Source organism: Lepidochelys kempii, chromosome 6, assembly GCF_965140265.1.
Source record: "Lepidochelys kempii isolate rLepKem1 chromosome 6, rLepKem1.hap2, whole genome shotgun sequence".
NCBI classification, from domain to species: domain Eukaryota; kingdom Metazoa; phylum Chordata; order Testudines; family Cheloniidae; genus Lepidochelys; species Lepidochelys kempii.
This window is the reverse complement of record NC_133261.1, coordinates 117,197,833-117,216,343: the sequence shown is the minus strand read 5'-3', so window position 1 is coordinate 117,216,343 and position 18,511 is coordinate 117,197,833. Positions and strand designations below refer to the sequence as shown.

General features: G+C 45.4%; 1 pseudogene; it reads left to right on the top strand.

The window, feature by feature from the left end:
• The first annotated feature begins 17,517 nt into the window (after nucleotides 1–17,517).
• On the top strand, nucleotides 17,518–18,036 carry LOC140913921 (NADH dehydrogenase [ubiquinone] 1 alpha subcomplex subunit 12 pseudogene; annotated as a pseudogene).
• The last annotated feature ends 475 nt before the right edge of the window (nucleotides 18,037–18,511 follow it).

The following is an 18,511-nucleotide window of genomic DNA, read 5'->3' as shown; positions in this document are numbered from 1 at the left end:
CGCCCTCTGACTGCCCCCCTTAGAACCCTCGACCCATCCAACACCCTCTGCTCCTTGTCCTCTGACCGCCCCCTCCTGCGACCCCCCTGCCCCTAAACGCCCCCCTGGAACCCTACCCCCTACCCAAGCCCCCGTCCCCTGACTGCCCTGACCCCTATCCACACTCCTGCCCCTGACAGGCCCCCCAGGACTCCCATGCCTATCCAACCACCCCCTATTACCTGTCCTCTGACAGCCCCCCACAGAACCTCAGCCCCATCCAACTGCTGCCTGTCCCCTGACTGCCCCCTAGGACTTCCTGCCCCTTATCCAACCCCCCTGCTCCCCGCCCCCTTACCGTGCCGCTCAGAGCACCAGGACTGGTAGCTGTGCTGCCCTGCAGGAGCTCTCAGTCCTGCCGCCCAGAGTGCTGGCAGCCTGGCGAGCTGAGGCTGCCTGGGAGAGGGGACAGCAGGGGAGGGCCCGGGAGCTAGCCTCCCATGGCGGGAGCTCAAGGGCCTGGCAGGAGGGTCCTGTGGGCCAGGTGTGGCCCGGGGCCGTAGTTTGCACACCTCTGCACTACACCCTGGGCTTGATTGTGAGTTGAGAGAATCAAAGTGTAGGGGGCTGGCAAGCCTGGGGCTAAGTCAGCCCTGAAAACAGGATGAGCCACATCTGGGTTGAATCAGGTGTTCGCAGGACAAAAAAAGCAGGAAGTTGCTGGTAACTTGGGAGAGTTTAAGAAACTGCACCTAGTCCTGTAGGTGCTGCATGAAGTAGTAAGAAGGCTCCTGCAGGGCCCTGAGTCAACGGGAGGAAGGCACTGTCCAAGAAGTTTGCAGAGAAGGTCAAACTCCAGGCAGGGGATACCAGTAAGCAGATAGACAGATGATCCTCAGGGAGGAGGGGCCGTGCTCTACTGAAACTGGGATAAAGGCAATGGGACTCCTGGTGGGGATTGTTTCTTTCAATTAGCTTTGAACAGTGAGTTCTTAAAGGGGCCCTGGAAAGAGAGAACACAGGCAAGCTGCTGTAAAGGGACCTCTGACCATGAGGGGGCACTCAGCTGATGGCCACGATACTACAGGGAAACCAAATGGGTGTAGCTTAAGCCTATCTGGAGGCTTGCTGGAGGATTCTCTGCACCTTGAAGTCTTTAAACCATGATTTGAGGACTTCAGTAGCTCAGACATAGGTGAGAGGTTTATTGCAGGAGTGGGTGGCTGAGATTCTGTGGCCTGCATTGTGCAGGAGGTCAGACGAGATAATCATAATGGTCCCTTCTGACCTTAATATCTATGAGTCTCTGAGTCTACCTCTGGTCCCCTCAACAAGTATGTAACGCCAGCTTAGTCTCACTCACATAGTGGTAGTAGGGTTGCCAGGTGTCCGGTTTTCGAACAGAACGCCCAGTCAAAAAGGGACCCTGGCGGCTCCGGTCAGCAGTCGTTAAAAGTCTGGGAGGCGGTGCAGGCAGCTTTGCGTGGCTTTGCGCAGCTTTACCCTACCCAGCTTTGCGTGGCTCCTAGGAAGCTATGACATGTCCCTCTGGCTCCTAGGTGTAGGGGCGGCCATGGGGGCTCCACGCGCTGTCCCCACCCCGTGCGTTCCTGGCCAATGGGAGCTGGTGCCTGTGGGTGGGAGCAGCTCGCAGAGCCGGATGGACATGTTGCTGCATCCCAGGAGCTGCATGAGGAAGTGCTGCCTGGAGCCCTCACCCCCTGCACGTACGCCAACCCCCTGTCCCAGCCCGGAGCCCCCCCTCGCATCCTGAACCCCTCATTTCTGGCCCCACCTTGGAGCCAGCACCCCCCAGCAAGAACTCTCACCCTCCCACTCCCTAACCCCCTGCCCCAGCCTGGTGAAAATGAGCACAGGTGGAGGAGAACGAATGATGGAGGGAGGGGGATGGAGTGAGTAGGGGTGGGAGCTTGAAGAAGGGGTGAGGCAGGGGCGGGGCCTCAGGGAAGGAACAGGTGGGGCAAGTGTGTTCAGTTTTCTGCCATTAGAAAGTTGGCAACCCTAAGTGGTAGGGGGGTGCTAGTAAGCACCTGTCTGTACTGGCAGGAGGGGATTTGCACACCAGTTAGCTGCAGTTGTGGTACAAGCCCCTAGGGCAAATGTACTGATCTGGTATGAATTGTGACTTGTATCGGTGCAGCTCGTCCTGCCTGCAAACTGGGTTGGGGTGTCGTGGCTAAACCTTGGAACTGCTCCAGTCAATGTACAAACCCAGCATATATCCCATCCCATGCATTGTATGCAGTCTCTGGGGAAACAGTACGTGGCTGTCAGCACTTTTCATCTCTAGTGAACTGGTGATATTTCATGCCTGCAGGATTTTGAACTGGGGGAGGCTTGGATAGAGTAGCACATTGCGGAACGCAGGCTCATGGAGGATAGACTATAATCACTATTAGCCAGGATGGGCAGGGATGGTGTCCCTAGCCTGTGTTTTCCAGAAGCTGGGAATGGGTGACAGCGGATGGATCATTTGATGATGACCTGTTCTGTTCATTTCCTTTGAAGCACCTGGCACTGACCACTGTCAGAAGACAGGATACTGGGCTAGATAGACCTTTGGTCTGACCCAATATGGCCGTCCTTATGTTCTTATATAAGCATGCAGGATGGGATTTTCAAAAAGTGCCTAAGACTCAGGTCCTTAAAGGTATTTAGATGCCCAACTTCCAGTGATTGAAATACCTTTGAGGAGTTTTGGCTTTACTGATTTAGGAGCACAAGGCACTTGAGTCTCCACCACTGGCAATTTTTAAACTGAGGCTGGATATTTTTCTAATAGAGTTGTCTAGTTGAAGCAGGAATCCAAGGACGTTCTGTGGCCTGGGTTAGGCAGGAGGTCAGACTCTGTGATCACAGTGGCCTTAGGAGCACACTGACTTTCATCATTCTAGGTCAAGTAGACACCCTGAAAATCCCACCCATAATCTGAAGACTTGCTTGGCCCTTACATGTAGCTTGGACTGACTTGTAAATGGAGAGCTCATCTTCAGCTATCACCTCTGGCTCCCGGTATCTATTATACATCCTTGCTCCATATCAGTGTTCCACGTTGCACTCCTACTATTTCATTCTATCACAGGGGCCTCAGCAGAGCCAAATCCTCAGCTGTGCTTCGGAAATACAATGGCCAATGGACAAATGAGCCAATCCTATGCTCTTTGCTTTTCTGCCTGTGTTGAGCCCAGTCCTGCTCCTATTGATGACAATGGCAAAACTCCCAGTGACTTCAGTAGTAGCTTGACCAATCCCATTTTGTTGGGAAAGCAACTCAGATCTTGGTTATCCTGAGGCCCTTTTATGCCATTCTGACAACAAAAAGGGGATTTAAGTGGGTGGAGACAGCCCTGAGAATCCCTCTGTCCAGGGACCTCCCACCTGGTGTAGAACTGATGTAAATACTAGACCATCATCCTTGCTCCAGGCAGGAGGCATGGCCTGAGAGAACTGTACCATGGCCTGTCTCCAATTCGCAGGGCTCATTGTGAGAAGAAAAGCAGAGCGTGGTTAGAGCAGCCTTAGGACCCTGCACAGCCCTAGTGTATGAGAAGCATGAAGATGGCTTTTCCCCAAGCCTCATTCTTGTTGCAAGTGCAGGAATGGAGTAACTGAGAAGCAGACCCCTGGAGTTTACAAAGGAATCACTATTAAAGGAGTAGAAAAAGAAGATGACGAGATCTGACATCTAAACTTTAGCTCTCCAGATGTATTGATCCCTCATCTTCTTTCAAAAATAATACATTATTTAAGGAGTCAGATGAAAATGTATTTTGCCAGTATAAAAACAAGGCACTGTTTAAAAACAAGACATTGTTTAGACACCCCCCCTCCAACTCCATCTCAGTGAGTGCTCTAAATATCCATCTTCTGCCAGAAGTCATCTGCCAAAAGCTCATCGCAGTTGTTACCAGCTCTTGTAAACCACTCTGCAGTGTCAATAAACTACATCAGCTGTGCAGCACAGCAAGTGCCTGCCAAAGACAAGCTCAACTATTTGGGGAGAGATTCATGCTTCAGCATCTTCTTGCAGGGGACGGTGTTTCCTAATGGAGATGTTCACATAAGAGTTCTTTCTAAAAATTGAGAATTATTAGACTTGGTTATAAGATTGTGTCAAGGAAAAGGATACTGGAGAGTTGCATAGCTGGCGGATTGGGTCAAGTTTCATTAGCATAGTCTCCAGCTGATAGTATTTTATGAACTTGCTAATGAAGTCAAAGAATGACTTGGCTATATTTACTTGACACACCATTTGCTCGCATAGGCACCGGTTCAGGAAAGAACTTAAGCATGCAATTTATTCAGGACAGAACTTATGCATGTGCTTGGCTTTGTTACCATTTTTAAAGCCAGGTACTACGTTTGCCTTTCTCCAGTCCTCTGGAACCTCAGCCATCCTCCATGAATTCTCAAAGATCATTGCTAATGGTTCCAAGATTGTATATCTAGTTCCTTAAGTACACTAGGATGAATTTCATCAAGTGCTGCCAACCTGAATCCATCTAACTTATCTAAATAGTCTTTAACCTGTTCTTTCCTTATTTTGGCTTGTGTTCCTTCTCCCTTGTTAAAATTAAGTGTGTTGAGAATCTGGTCACCATTAACTTTTTTAATGAGGACTGAAGCAAAGTAGGCATTAAACACCTTAGCCTTCTTGATGTCATTAATTATTAGCTCACCTTCCCCGCTAAGTAGAGGACCTTTCCTTAATCTTTCTCTTGCACCTAATGTATTTAAAGAACGTCGTCTTATTGCCTTTTATATCCCTTGCTAGGTGTAACTCATTTTGTGCTTTAGCCTTCCTGATTTTGTCCCTATGTGGTTATGCTATTGTGTTGTACTGTATTGCTCCTTAGCAATTCATCAATGTCTCCAACATTTTGTAGGATTCCTTTTTATATTCAGGTCATTAAAGAGGTCCTGATGGAGTTCTTTCACTGTTCACTTCACCACATAGGACCAGATTCTGATACTCTTACTTACCATGAGTTGTACCTTACTTCTCAATTAATCCCATTCACTTCAGTGGGGTCGCTTGTGGAGTGAGATACCCATACTTGTGTTGTGTTGGAGTCTGGCTCTGTATTTCTAAGCGCTTTAAGAGAAATAGTATATGTGATGGCTTGCAAAAGCATTTTAAAATCAATAAAGGGGTGGGAGTGTGCAGAAGGGGACTGACTTATACCACAGTGGTATTTTGGTTGTAATTTTTACAATGCTTTGGGGAGGGGGAAGCAAGTTGCATACAGAGAATTGTAAATGAAAGAGAACTCAATCCAGTCTTACAATTTTAACCTTTGTACGCTGTTCTGCTTTGAAAATGTTAGGCTGTTGAATATGGATGAACATAGCAGCCATTTCAATATACTGTGTGCGTTGTGGAGTTAGTTCAGATCAGCATCCCAGTATTTCAATGTAATCTCTTAAAATATGTAATAGACAGATGAAAAATTCCTGTGTTGTTAATGTGGGTACCTGATTTCCCCCCATGACTAAGATAAACACTAGCATTCTAAGGGTTGTTTTTTTTAAAATGTCTGTTCTTTGAAGAGCTTCAAGAGAAGCTCTACTTGAGTAAGAAAGTCATCTGACCAAACTGACCTCTCAAGCGTAGACGTATTTCAGCACGGCAGAACTTTTATCTTTGCATCTGGTCTCTTTGGGTTTTTTGTTTTGTTTTTTAAATCAGGCAAGAGATTTGAGTCTTCTGTGGCACAGAACTAGTACTGGAATGATGCCACAGCCGAGCTCGGGTAGTTCCCCGCAGGTGCCTCTAGACCAGTGTTTCTCAAATGTGGCCAACATGGCTTTTCTTGTGGCCACAGCCTCCTGGGTGATGATGGTGGGGGGAATAACCCCTCGCCAGGGCAGCCAGCAGGGACTGGTCTCTGTCCCCTTCTGGCGCCACAAACACTGTGGGAGCAGGCGGCCAGCGTGAGTTCCCCACCTTCCTGGGGACACTGGGGCCCAGGCTTACGCCCTGGGGTGTTGGGTGACAGGTTGTGGCCGTGCGGCAGCAGACTCCATACCCCGGCCGCCGGGCTCCAGGCTCATGCCCCGCACATCAACCCTGGCCCCCACTGCCTCCTCCGGTCCCCATCTGTGCACCAGGACCCCAGGCTCCTGCCCTGGGCTTACCTCCCCCATCTCCCCGACTCCCTCAGCCTTCCATCTATCCCCCCATCGCCCCTTGGGCCCCTACCCACCTCCCCATCCAGGGCTTAATTTGTCCCCCAGCTTGCCCGGGCCAAGTAAGTCTGCCGTGAAAAGTGATAGTTAATATCACTTTTCCCAGCCAGCTAGCAAGTCTGCTATGAAAGGTGATATTAACAAATATACAAATGTCATTTTTCACAGTAGCAGACTTACTAGCTAGCAAGGCTTAAAAAAAAAAAAGCAACTAAAAAAAAAAAAAAAGCAAACATGCAAAGCATCTTATTTGTGTTTCTATTCTGTTCACGTCCAGTAAAGAATAGAGGCAACTGTCCATTATTTTTAATTATTGAGTCTGCAAGAAAAACCCTGCATAAATGGCAATGATTTGGACAAGTATATGTGCATATTTATTTGTTTTTCCTGAAGTTAATTAAGTATTTTAGGAAAAATTGTCAGAGCGGCCACCAGCAAAAGTTGGTGGCCACACTCTGAGGCCACCCAAAAATTTGTTGCAAGAACCCCTGCTCTAGACCTTTCAGGAGAGGAGGTCAGATGAAATGAAAGTGCTTGGCTACTCAGAACAAGTGATAGCAGCCTGATTCCAAAACTGCCTGCACCTCACCTATAGAACTGTCTGCTTTTCAGGTTGGCGATCGGAAATGTTGGATTCACGGCTCTAGTACTAAAATCCTTGGAGTTACACCAGGGTCTGAACATGGGTGAGTGGCGTGACTGAGTGGAGGATCAGACTCCTTATCCAGAATGGTTTGAGAGTTTGACATTATCTACCAGGGGTCACTTAAGAAAGGAGGACTAAGAACAGACAGCTTGAATGTAATTCCAGAAAGAGCATTCTGAAGAAACATAAATGTGACAATAATACAAACAGGACTTTTCAACAAAAAAAGTCTAGGTAACAGATGGTGATTTGAGCAAAGCTAGGGAAAGTAAGTTATCAGGTGTCCCCCTGTCCTGGGGACTGTCTCAGAAACACAACAGGGGAATGTGGACTGGGAAAAGGAGGGATGCACAGAAAAGGAGATATTTTAATTCAGCATTTCTTCTGGAACTAGGGCTGGGTTGACATTTCTAGCTAGAAACTGGAAATAATGAGTTGCCTGTTTACATATTTTAAGATGAAATGTTAACAGAGTAAATGCCTCATAAATAAACATCAGAAACAATATCAAGCGCTACTTGAAGAGAGAGATTAGTAGAGCAAGCTCCTCAGCTGATGTAAACCAGTATTGTTCCATTGACTTCTGTGAAACCACTTTGATTTGAGGAGCTGGCCTCTAGATTTCCAGAGGTGGAAAGATATTTTAGCAATAAAAAGAGCTATATCTTCCCCTTCTTTTAGGGGCACAAGAAGAAGAAGGAAAGCGTAAAACAACACTTCTGTTTTAAATGGACAATGCTTTAGAAGTGGCTGAAAGGAAGGATTATCTGGTCGTTAGAGCTCTAGCTTGGAACTCAGGAGAGACGTTGGTTCAAAGACCTGCTCCCCCATAGATTTCCTGTGTGACCTTGGGAAGTGTCATTTAGTCTCTCTGTGCCTCAGTTATCCAGCTGTAAAATAGGGACAGTAGCACTTCCCTAACCCACAGGAGTGTTGTGACGCTAAATGCATTTGAGATTGTGAGATGGTCAGATACTGTGGTTAAGAGGGTCATTTAAATACCTTAGTTAGACTCAAATACAGAAAACAGCCCCTCGGTCAACCCAACAAGAAATTACCAAGAAATTCTACTGGATAGAGAGATGCCGTAGGGTAGGAAACCTTATTAGAGCCTGTGATGACAGTGAAAGCTTAATTAAAAACTTCTAAAGTTCTGCATGATGAAGAGATGCAGCATTAGCTACACAGAAATTGCTTCCCTGGCACTGGGAAGGTCAGTTCCTTTGTATTTCATATCCTGTACTGTACAGATCATTTTTTTCAGAGAAGTCTGCTGTCTGCATTTTGGGATGTATCTGTAGGGGCATTGCCAGCAGATTGAGGGACATGATCATTCCCCTCTATTCAACATTGGTGAGGCCTCATCTGGAATACTGTGTCCAGTTTTGGGCCCCACACTACAAGAAGGATGTGGAAAAATTGGAAAACATCCAGCAGAGGGCAACAAAAATGATTAGGGGACTGGAACACATGATTTATGAGGAGAGGCTGAGGGAACTGGGATTGTTTAGTCTGCGGAACAGAAGAATGAGGGGGGATTTGATAGCTGCTTTCAACTACCTGAAAGGGGGTTCCAAAGAGGATGGATCTAGGCTGTTCTCAGTGGTAGCTGATGACAGAACAAGGAGTAATGGTCTCAAGTTGCAGTGGGGGAGGTTTAGGTTGGATAGTAGGAAAAACTTTTTCACTAGGAGGGTGGTGAAACACTGGAATGCATTACCTAGGGAGGTGGTAGAATCTCCTTCTTTAAAAGTTTTTAAGGTCAGGCTTGACAAAATCCTGGCTGGGATGATTTAGTTGGGGATTGGTCCTGCTTTGAGCAGGGGGTTGGATTAGATGACCTCCTGAGGTCCCTTCCAACCCTATGATATTCTATGATTCTATGCTCCACTGTTTGGTTAGTGGCCACCGCCTGTATGGCGCTAGGGGTCCCCTCTAGTAGACCTTCTCTTTTCTTTCCATCTTCCTCCAGAATGGTTTGTTGGCCACAAAGTCAAGCCGCTGATTCAGAAAGAGAAGAAAATGCAGCAGTGGTTCTAAGAGACGCTCCCGTTTCTTCACAATGTTCTGGTGAGTGATTGTGCCCCAAACCACAATGGGCAAAAAGCAAACACTTAAACAGCAGTAAGGTCCAGCTGTGCTAACAGCAGCTAAGGACCTTGAAGAATAGGTTTGGAAGCATCACGAAGTGTGCTGCAGAATAGCAATCTGCAGCAAAGGGCAGTTACTTATTTTTAATGTGTAGAACCAAAAGGCAACATAGACATCCCACTATAGGTACAACAACATCGGGTTTAGACTTGGTAGGACAGGAGGAATGGAAGTGCGGATGTAGATGGAGGAAGGCCTATAGAAGGTATCCAAACCATATTTGTCTCAGTAGAGAAATAAGCAAAGATATCGGGAACTCTCTGTGTTTTAATCCCTGCTTTGTTAATGACTCACTGTTTGGCCTTGGGCCTCTCATTGGTTCATTTCTCTGTGCCTCAGTACCCTAGTGCAGGACACATTTGATATTGTGAAGATTAGTTAATATGGAGTACATCACTTTTGCAGATGCAGCGGTAAGCCTCATTATACTGGGTCAGGCTGGGTATCTTACCCAAACCCATTTTGAATGTCAAGCAAAATGGTCACCATGATATTAACCTGGTTGTGCTTTTTTTCCTAACAGTGTCAATGGGATTCCTTAGTCAGAATGGGAAAGATCACAAGTAACTTGTGACTCTCAAGTATTTGAAATAATAAACTTTGTGTGTAAAAGAGGCTCGTTCTTCTAAATCTAGCTGCCTGGGGTGCTCAGCATGGTCTTTTTTACATCACAACTCCCTACCCTGGAAGTGTTTGTGATGGGAGCTGTGTGAAACCTTCCACCTTCTTCAGAGATTCCACAGGAAACCCAACTCTCAGTGTTCCAAGCAAACCTCTGCCCAGGTTCAACCAGCTGGGTGGAAGGTTTGCCTGAGTGTCAGAGATCAATGGCTTCACCTTTTGCTCGCTGGCTAGTGTAGCTGGTCAGGCATACAGGAGGGAATAAGCTGTTCCATGAAAATGAGCTAAATAGCTTCCTCCAGCCCCAAAGCATGGGGTAAGAATTGGAACTCAGAGTCACAGTTCACTTTCTGGTCTGCTCATGGGATCATGCAGCACTGCCCTGACTTACTGTGGACAGTAATGTCTCACTCTAGCCCTTAGTAGTCTTCAGCCAGTTCCCCTTGCCAATGCAGGGTTGCTCCTGGGTGCTTTGTCTAATCCTGTTTTAAATTATTCATACAATAGGATCACACTTCTTCCCTTTGGAGACCATACCCCTCTTTTTTAGTAAATTTCACCATTGAGAATTATTTGTCCTGATCTTAAAGCCTACGTTTTTCTTTTGCTTCATTTCAGCCCATTATCCTTAGTGACACCCCTTTACAACTTCCTGAACAATTCTTCTTCCTCACTGATATTTACACCCTTTAAATCAGGGCTTTGGAGTGGAGCCTGGAGCTGGAGCGTGGAGCAGCTCCGGAGCAGTGGAGCTGCAGGTTTTTGCCTGGAGCTGGAGCGGAGCCGGAGCACAGCTCCAAAGCCCTGCTTTAAATACTTTAAAGCAGTTATTGTATTTCTTTTCTGTGGTCAGTTAGCCAAAGAATTCAGAATTGCTCTTTCCAAGTGTCTTCATGGGTCATTCCCTCCAGCTCTTCATCTTAGTTGCTTTGTTCTGAAAATTCTGTATAACATTTTGACTTCCTGTTGGCAGCATTGTTGGTTAGATGTAGTGTCCCCAATGGCATATGGAGGGAGTATCACTCATCTGGTCCAGGATATTGTGCCCCTGTAACTGTGGCCCAAAACTGAATGGACAGTTTTACTTGGCTATTGAGCTAATATCTAGAGATGGGCCAGAGCTTCAAATTTCCAGTACACATTTTTGCCCCCACATAAGAGACTCAGGATGTTTGGATGCAGGGTTTTGTTTTAACCCATTAGATAAGAGCCAAACTTGGATTCTAGCTCCAGGTTTGGATTCTGAATTCTCCAAAGTCTGGACAGGGGTTTTGAAATTATCCCTTCTTTGATTTGCTGCATGCTGTTACCTCTATTCTGTTCTACCCTAGTCTATTCTGACTACTCTCACAGCATCACCCTCCCATCAAGCACCTGTTTTCCCAACACTATCATAAGGATTGTAGCTACAATATGTAGCTGCTAATCAATATCCCTCTGCAGCTGGTTCCTAGAGTCATTGACAGCCTGACTCCACTCCACTGAACTCAGCGGGCATCTTTCCCTTAATTTCAATGGGGGCTGGATCAGCCCCTCCGACATTTTGGTGGGTGCATGCTGTTCCCCCCACCCCTCCGCCCCACTCTGCCTACAAATCTCTGCCATCAGTGACGTGATGTTGTTTTAAGCCCATCACTCAGTTAAAACATTCTGCTGTAGCTTGCATCGTCTGTTTTCAGTGTATCCAGTTTTACTGAGATGTTATCTCTTTGCCATGCTGGTGAAATGTCACGCTGAAGCAGACTGTACCTTGGAATTCCACTCATGCATATGCTCTTGCACCACGACTGCCAATTTATCTCCGGTTTTAATAGAAGATAATATGATCGCTTTGCAGGGCACTGTTATAGTAATCCCACAAGTGGACAAGACCATATAATCCTCACATTCCATGCAGGGAAAAAAGCTCCATAGATCTAAACATAAATGACCAAGGGTGTGTTATTTTAGGTTTGAAAGCTTGGAGGCAGGGTTTAAAGGCCAGCCTAATGGCATTTTTTTCATGAGCTGTCTTAAGTCCCCTTGTCTCTTGCTAGTATTGCATCAGACAGCAGTGACATACTTCGGTGCAGAACCTGTAGCTTCCTCTGTTCTCTGTGCACTTTAAGCCTTTGTATGTGGCTGAACTAAGCAAACTGGAGACTTGGAGCAAATGCTGGCTCTGATCAAAATTTCTTTTGATCCCAGGACTGTCACAAAACATAAAACAGCCCTATAAATGGATAAAGTCAGATTGTAAGCCTGCTTCTGGATGTTTCATGCTATTCCAGTTTGCATGCGTTCTCTGTCCCCTTGGAACTGGGAGACGGGCTAGTAATGTGAGAGAAAGTTTTCACTGCCAGGCAGATTTTCCTTCTACCATGGACAAGCTCAGCTTTACTGTAAATTAGAGAAGCCTCAGGCTGACTCATACTGCCCTGCATCCAGGTTAGCAACTGAGAATAGCCAGAACTCAGCCTACATGAACCCCAGCTGCCTTCCCGTAAAGTCCCCTGCACCAGGGCAGGCCAGCATAGAGCCATTGCACCAGCTCTGTGCCCTTATGTTGGGGGGATTCCATGAGGGCTGTTTCTGCTCGTTTACACCATGTTCCCATCATTGATAAAGCTGAATGTTTGTCACAACCGTGACAAAATCTGGGATTTATGGGATTGTTTCCCAAAATGTCAGAATCTTTGCCACCCCCTTTTTGTGCGTGTGTGCAGTGCGTATTTGTGTTCAAATATGAAGTCAGAGCTGCACAACTATGAGCCAGATCCTTGGCAAGTAGCACCACTGAAGTTAGTTAAACAACCGCAAACAAAGAATAACTATTAATTGAATGATGTCAGTTGGGAAGGAGGTCTCAAGTGGGGCTCCGCAGGGATCTGTTCTAGGTCCTGGTGATGTTTAACATCTTTATTAATGACCTGGATGTTGGTATAGAGCATACTTATCAAATTTGCATATGACACAAAGCTGGGGGGGTTGCCAACATTTTGGAGGATATAGCTAAAATTCAGAGGGAGCTTGATAAATTGGAGAACTGGGCTGTAGACGACAAAATGAAATTCAACAATAACACATGTAAGGTGCTACACTTACGGAAGAAAAACCAAATGCATAAGTACAGAATGGAGGATAACTGGCTTGGCAGCAGAACTGCTGAGAAGGATCTGGGAGTTGTGGTGGATCACAACCTCAGCGTTAGTCAGCATGTTGCAAAACAAGGAAATGCAATTTTAGGTTGCTTTAACAGAGGCATAGCATGCAAGTCACGGGAGGTGATAGTACCACTCCACTTGGTGCTGGGTAAGCCTCAGCTGGAGTAGTGTGTCAAATTTTGGTCTCCGATGTATAGAAAAGATGTAGAGAAACTGGAAAGAATCCAGAGGTGAGGAACAACGATGATCAACAGGATGGAATGCAAGCCGTATGAGCAAAGGCTGAAGGAACTGTGTATGTTTAGTTTGGAAAAGAGGCGATTAAGGGGGAACATGATAGCGGTCTTCATATACTTGAAAGGCTGCCATAAAAAGATGGAGAAAAGTTGTTCTCTCTTGCCACAAAGGGCAGGACAAGAGGCAATGGATTCAAACTGCAGCGTAGAAGATTTAGATTAAATCTCAGGAAAAACTTCCTAACTGTAAGAACAGTAGGTCAATGGAACAGATGGCCTAGAGAGGTCATGGAAGCTCCTTCACTGGAGATTTTCAAAAGGAGGCTGGTTAGGATGGTTTAGACCCAACAGATCCTGCATCTTGGCAGGGGGTTAGATTAGATGACCCTTGCAATTTCTTCTAACTCTATGATTCTAAGTTAAGGCCAATACAACACCTGAAGATCTGGTCCTCGGTAGTTCAGAAATACAGACCATGCTTTATCAAAGCCTGATATACTAGCCAGTGCTCTATGAAATGTTCTGGGCCAGATCCGTGACTGGTGTAAATCAGCCTTGACTTCAAATACAGCTATGATGTATTCCACCAGTCGAGGGTCTAGTCCCTTATCTATATTTCATTCTGCTAATTTATATGCTTTTAAACTACTACAGGCTCCTACTCAACTGTTTTCTAATAGAAAATAAACCTACTAGAAATTAGAGCTGTTTTGAAAACTTCACAAGCACTTAAAATATCAAATTCATTTTAGGTGACTTTTGCAAGCAATTATGTTTAACGAAAATGTAGTTTCTGTCAAAATTTTCCAACCAGCTGCTACTAATTTAAAATATGGGGAGCCATGCTTTTTGTATTTTTAGAAAACCAAAATGATCCCTTGCAAGTTTGCTATAGTTCTTGCTGTAACAAGCAACCGGCCTGAATTGTAATTAAATCTGGAAGATGGCAGCCTTTATCCATTATTCAGAAGGATGGCAGGCTATATAGAACAGATACATTGGACATTTTTAATAGAATGTAATGGGCTATCTCTGTAAATCCTCACTCAGTCAATGCTCTCACTGACTGATCAGCATCTCTGAAAATCAGGCCACTTACATGGGTGCTGAAGGCCTGAGTCCTGCAAAGATTTACTCACATACTTAATGTTAAAAGTTAAGCATGTGCATCAGTCAGTCTTTTCCCCGATCAGGGTCTAATGATGGATTAAGATGCTTAACTTTAGGCATTCACGTTCAAAAACTTTGGCCTGATCATATTTTTTAAGCCATTTCCATTGTTTTGGATACATACACAACCACATGCTTTGGAAAAATTACTAGAGTTTGTTTGTTTTATTAAAGTGAACCAGAGCCAAACTGGCTTGTTCCTTTCTGAGCTGTTTGTCTTTTGTTCCTTCTTTCTTTATACAGGGTTGCTTTTCTCCTCTTGAGTTACCCCATCCATCTCTTTGCTCCTCATAGTTCACACTTGTATTCCCTTTCTTGTTCTTCTTTGGAAAATACTTCCCTAATTATAACTCTCAAAAGCAGCGGAGGTAAGAAAACACAAAAGAAAAAGACAGACAATTTCTGCATGATGGTGTTGGTTTGCTTTGCCTCAGAGGATTCTGTGATCAGACAAAATTTCCCTTTCCTACTGTGATGGTCTGAGTTACTATCCAAGGGCCATTTGATATAAATTGGAATGATTTGAAACCTATTTAATCCCTTTGGAAAGTATGACAAAAAGAGGAGGTGCTTTTGGTCTAACGTTTCAGGCAAGGACAGCAAAAACCTAGTTAGCATTTGAAAGGGCCATCAGCATGAAGGGGTATATGTTCACAGCGCAGCAGTGTGGATACCTGTAGGGGTATGCAAAGAGGATTGTGTCTATATTGAACACCTCCCCGGTTCAAAGCAGCCTTTGAAATGATCCATGCTAGGTAGTGAAAGGAGATGAGGATTTCTGTTCTCTGTGGAGTGAGCTGGAACACACAATGGAAGATGGTCCAGCAGGCTCAATGATCATTGTGTACCTTAGAGAATCTGAGGCTGCACTAGCCTTTTTTCTCTAAAATTTCCCTCTGTTGCTAGCAGGGATGCAGCTCTGTGGGGGGGGGGGGGTAGCAAAGGTGGGAACACTGGTGTAGAGAAAGCATTAATGAGCTACCCGCATTTTAAGCACCATGGTCCAGTGGCTAGGGCAGCAGAGTGGCAGGCTGGAGCTCTGGGTTCTCTTCCTGGGAGAATTTGGTCAGGCATCTTCACTCCTCTCTGGCTCTTTCCCCTCCTGCCTTTTGTCTCTCTTGTCTGTTTAGGTAGCCAACTCTCCAGGGCAGAGACTATTTTTTGTGACTGTACCATGTCTTGCACAATGGGGCCCTGATCTTAGCTGGGCACTCTGGGCATTCCCACAATAAATATAAAAGGTTCTAGATGATATTGAGGTACAGTAGAACCTCAGCGTTATGAACACCAGAGTTACAAACTGACCAGTCAACCACAAACCTCATTTGGAACCAGAAGGATGCAATCGGGCAGCCGCAGAGACAAAAACAACAACAACAAAAACCCCAATACAGTACAGTTCCATGTTAAATGTAAATTTCTAAAAAAATAAAGGGAAAGCAGCATTTTTCTTCTGCATAGTCGTTTCAAAGCTGTGTTAAGTCAAAATTCAGCTGTAAACTTTTGAAAGAACAACCATGTTTTGTTCCGTTACGAATGTTTCAGAGTTACGAACAACCACCATTCCCGAGGTGTTCGTAATGCTGAGGGTTCTACTGTAAAAACACGGGAGGCTGCAGATGTCCTTTGTACATTACAGCTCCTCATTATTGCTTCCACAGGTAGAGCTGCACAGTGGGAGCAGCTGTGGGAAATTCTAGAGGGAAAAGGCTAGTGGAGACAAAGCCTATGAGAGGAGAGACACCTGAGCTCTAGGAAGTGAGTACTTGAGTCATAAAAACAACAAGGAGTCCGGTGGCACCTTAAAGACTAACAGATTTATTTGAGCATAAGCTTTCGTGGGTAAATAAGTGGGGTTTTTACCCACGAATGCTTATGCTCAAATAAATCTGTTAATCTTTAAGGTGCCACCGAACTCCTTGTTGTTTTTGTGGATACAGACTAACATGGCTACCCCCTGCTACTTGAGTCATGGCACTGTAACTCCAAGTCTTTTCCTCATCTCCTGATGCTGTTACCTACACCTGGGATTAGACAGGCTTGTGTTACCTTTCATTCGCTCCCCTTAGATACTTTTGATTTAGGCTGATGGGGCAATCTTGTGGATTGTGGGGAAAGAAAATGAACTTCTGCTGTCTGGGGAGAGACTGAATGAGGGGAAAAGCTTAGAGCTAACTAGGTCTGGAAAACAGGGCCAAAGGTATTTAGGTGCCTAACTCCCGTTGATTTCTGTGGGAATTAAGTACTTAAATATCTTGCCACTTAAATTTCCAAATGATGTCGCTGAAATTTATTGTGTTTCTGGCTGCTTTAGAGCACAGGATTTTTCCTCGATTGTTTCAGCAATATTAGAACAAAATCCCCATACCACCTTGTGAAAAAAGAAGAAACAAATGTTTCAGCATCTTGATAAGCTTCTATGAGTCACACTGAATAAAATGAAGGAATCTGAAGAGAACTTAATGAGGAATGTGCAGGGAATATGTCTGGCTCTCCATGTAACTAGCTTGGAGATGGTAATGAAAAATAAAACCAATGCCATTTGTTTGAGAAATAAAAAAGTGTTTTGAAAAGAAGTGAGATTACAAATGCAACTAGAGAGTGACTTGCTGCTTAGAGCCAAGTTTAACATCATCAGAAGTGGATCATCAGAACAGTGACTTATGTTTCCCCCCTCCCCCAGGGCTGGCACCCATATTGGGATATGCCATGTTTGTAATCTTCTACTATACTGGGAGCCCTCCAAAGCAGAAGTGACATGGAAAGAATCCCAGAGTTTCCATCTGTTGAATTCCCAAATGACAGTAACTTGATGCCGAATGCAGAGGATACACTCCAATTTATTACTGGTGTAGCTGATCAAACTGCCTTAGCTCCTAGTCATGCATTATTAATTGAGCTCAGAGAAAGAGAGAAACTGATGATAACTGATGAAAGGGGATTCAGTGGATTTGAAAGGGGAAAATGTCCAATTCATCTTTGTTAAAACCAGACTCATCATAACCTGTGAGAAAGACGGGTTGATGGCTGGAATTGAAAGGGCAGTAGAGCACCTTTCAAGGACAAAGACGCTACCAGTGAGGCTGAGTTCCTTAGGACAATAAGAAAGACCATTTACAATAATTTGTAAGAGCTGCCTAGAAGATGGATGGGGGAGGGATGTGTGCATAGGAATCAACAGTAAAATATAAAGTACTTAGAGTGTTTGCTTCCGCTGAGTATCTGGGCACATGAATATTTTGTAATTGTGTGAGTTGCCACAGTACCAAATCCTGTACAGATTGTGAAACCCCCTATGCAGCATGAGCCAGCTGCATGCCCAACCAGCTGATCCTGGGGCAGGTTTGCCTGCTACTCAAAGATGGCGGAGTACGTGCGGGTGCTGAGTCGGGCAGTGCAGCAGCTCGGGGGTCATGGCGGCCTCCGCGGTGCCCTCTGGCAGCTGCTCAGGGTCAACGATTTGAAGACCGGTGCCCTCGTAGGTGTTGACAAATATGGAAACAAATGCTATGAAGGCAAAAAGTATTTTTTGGTCATCCTAGATCGGTTGACTATGCGACTGAAATGAATGGCAAAAATACATTCTGGGAAGTGGATGGAAGCATGGTGCCACCGGAATGGCGTTGTTGGCTTCACTGCATAACTGAAGACCCTCCAACTGCTCATCCACCAGCTGCCCGTAAATTCATTTGGGAGAACCACAAATTCAATCTGAGTGGCACTCCTGGGCAATATGTCCCTTTCTCTACAATGCATAAAAAGATACAGGAGTGGGTCCCACCTACGACTGCTAACAAATAATTGAAAAGCCTGACTTGCCTAAAACTAGGTTCTCAATGTAAACTGGACCTTCATTGTTTGGTTGGTTTAAAATAAAAGCCTCTGACAAAAGTAAAAAAAAACAAAAAAAAAAACCCCGAGGTGGAGGGAGCCTGTAGCTCATAAAATTCAGCTCTCAGGCCTGAATTAACGCTCTGTGCTTCCTAGCCCCCTCACTCCCTCCTGAAGTGAATCCAGAACTTACCCCAGAGCTAAGGTTGCTGTGACTCCTCCCCAGGTCCAGCCAGGGAAAGGGGGGACAAATAAGAGAGTCTCACCCCATTCCTCTCTCAAGCAAAACAACCTACACAATTGTCGAGACTGTCGCATGGTGAATCATAGAACATGAAGTGTAACCTGTCCGTCCATCCCCCCACCACATACACACACGGAAGCAATGGGACTCAGCATCACCCCGATCACTGCTAACCTCTCCCAGCCCCACCTTTTAGGGATGACCAGCCAATCACAGTCCCAGTCATAGAGGCACTGGCATTGACCCATAGCAGCTCCCTCAGAAGGGAGAGCCACCTAGT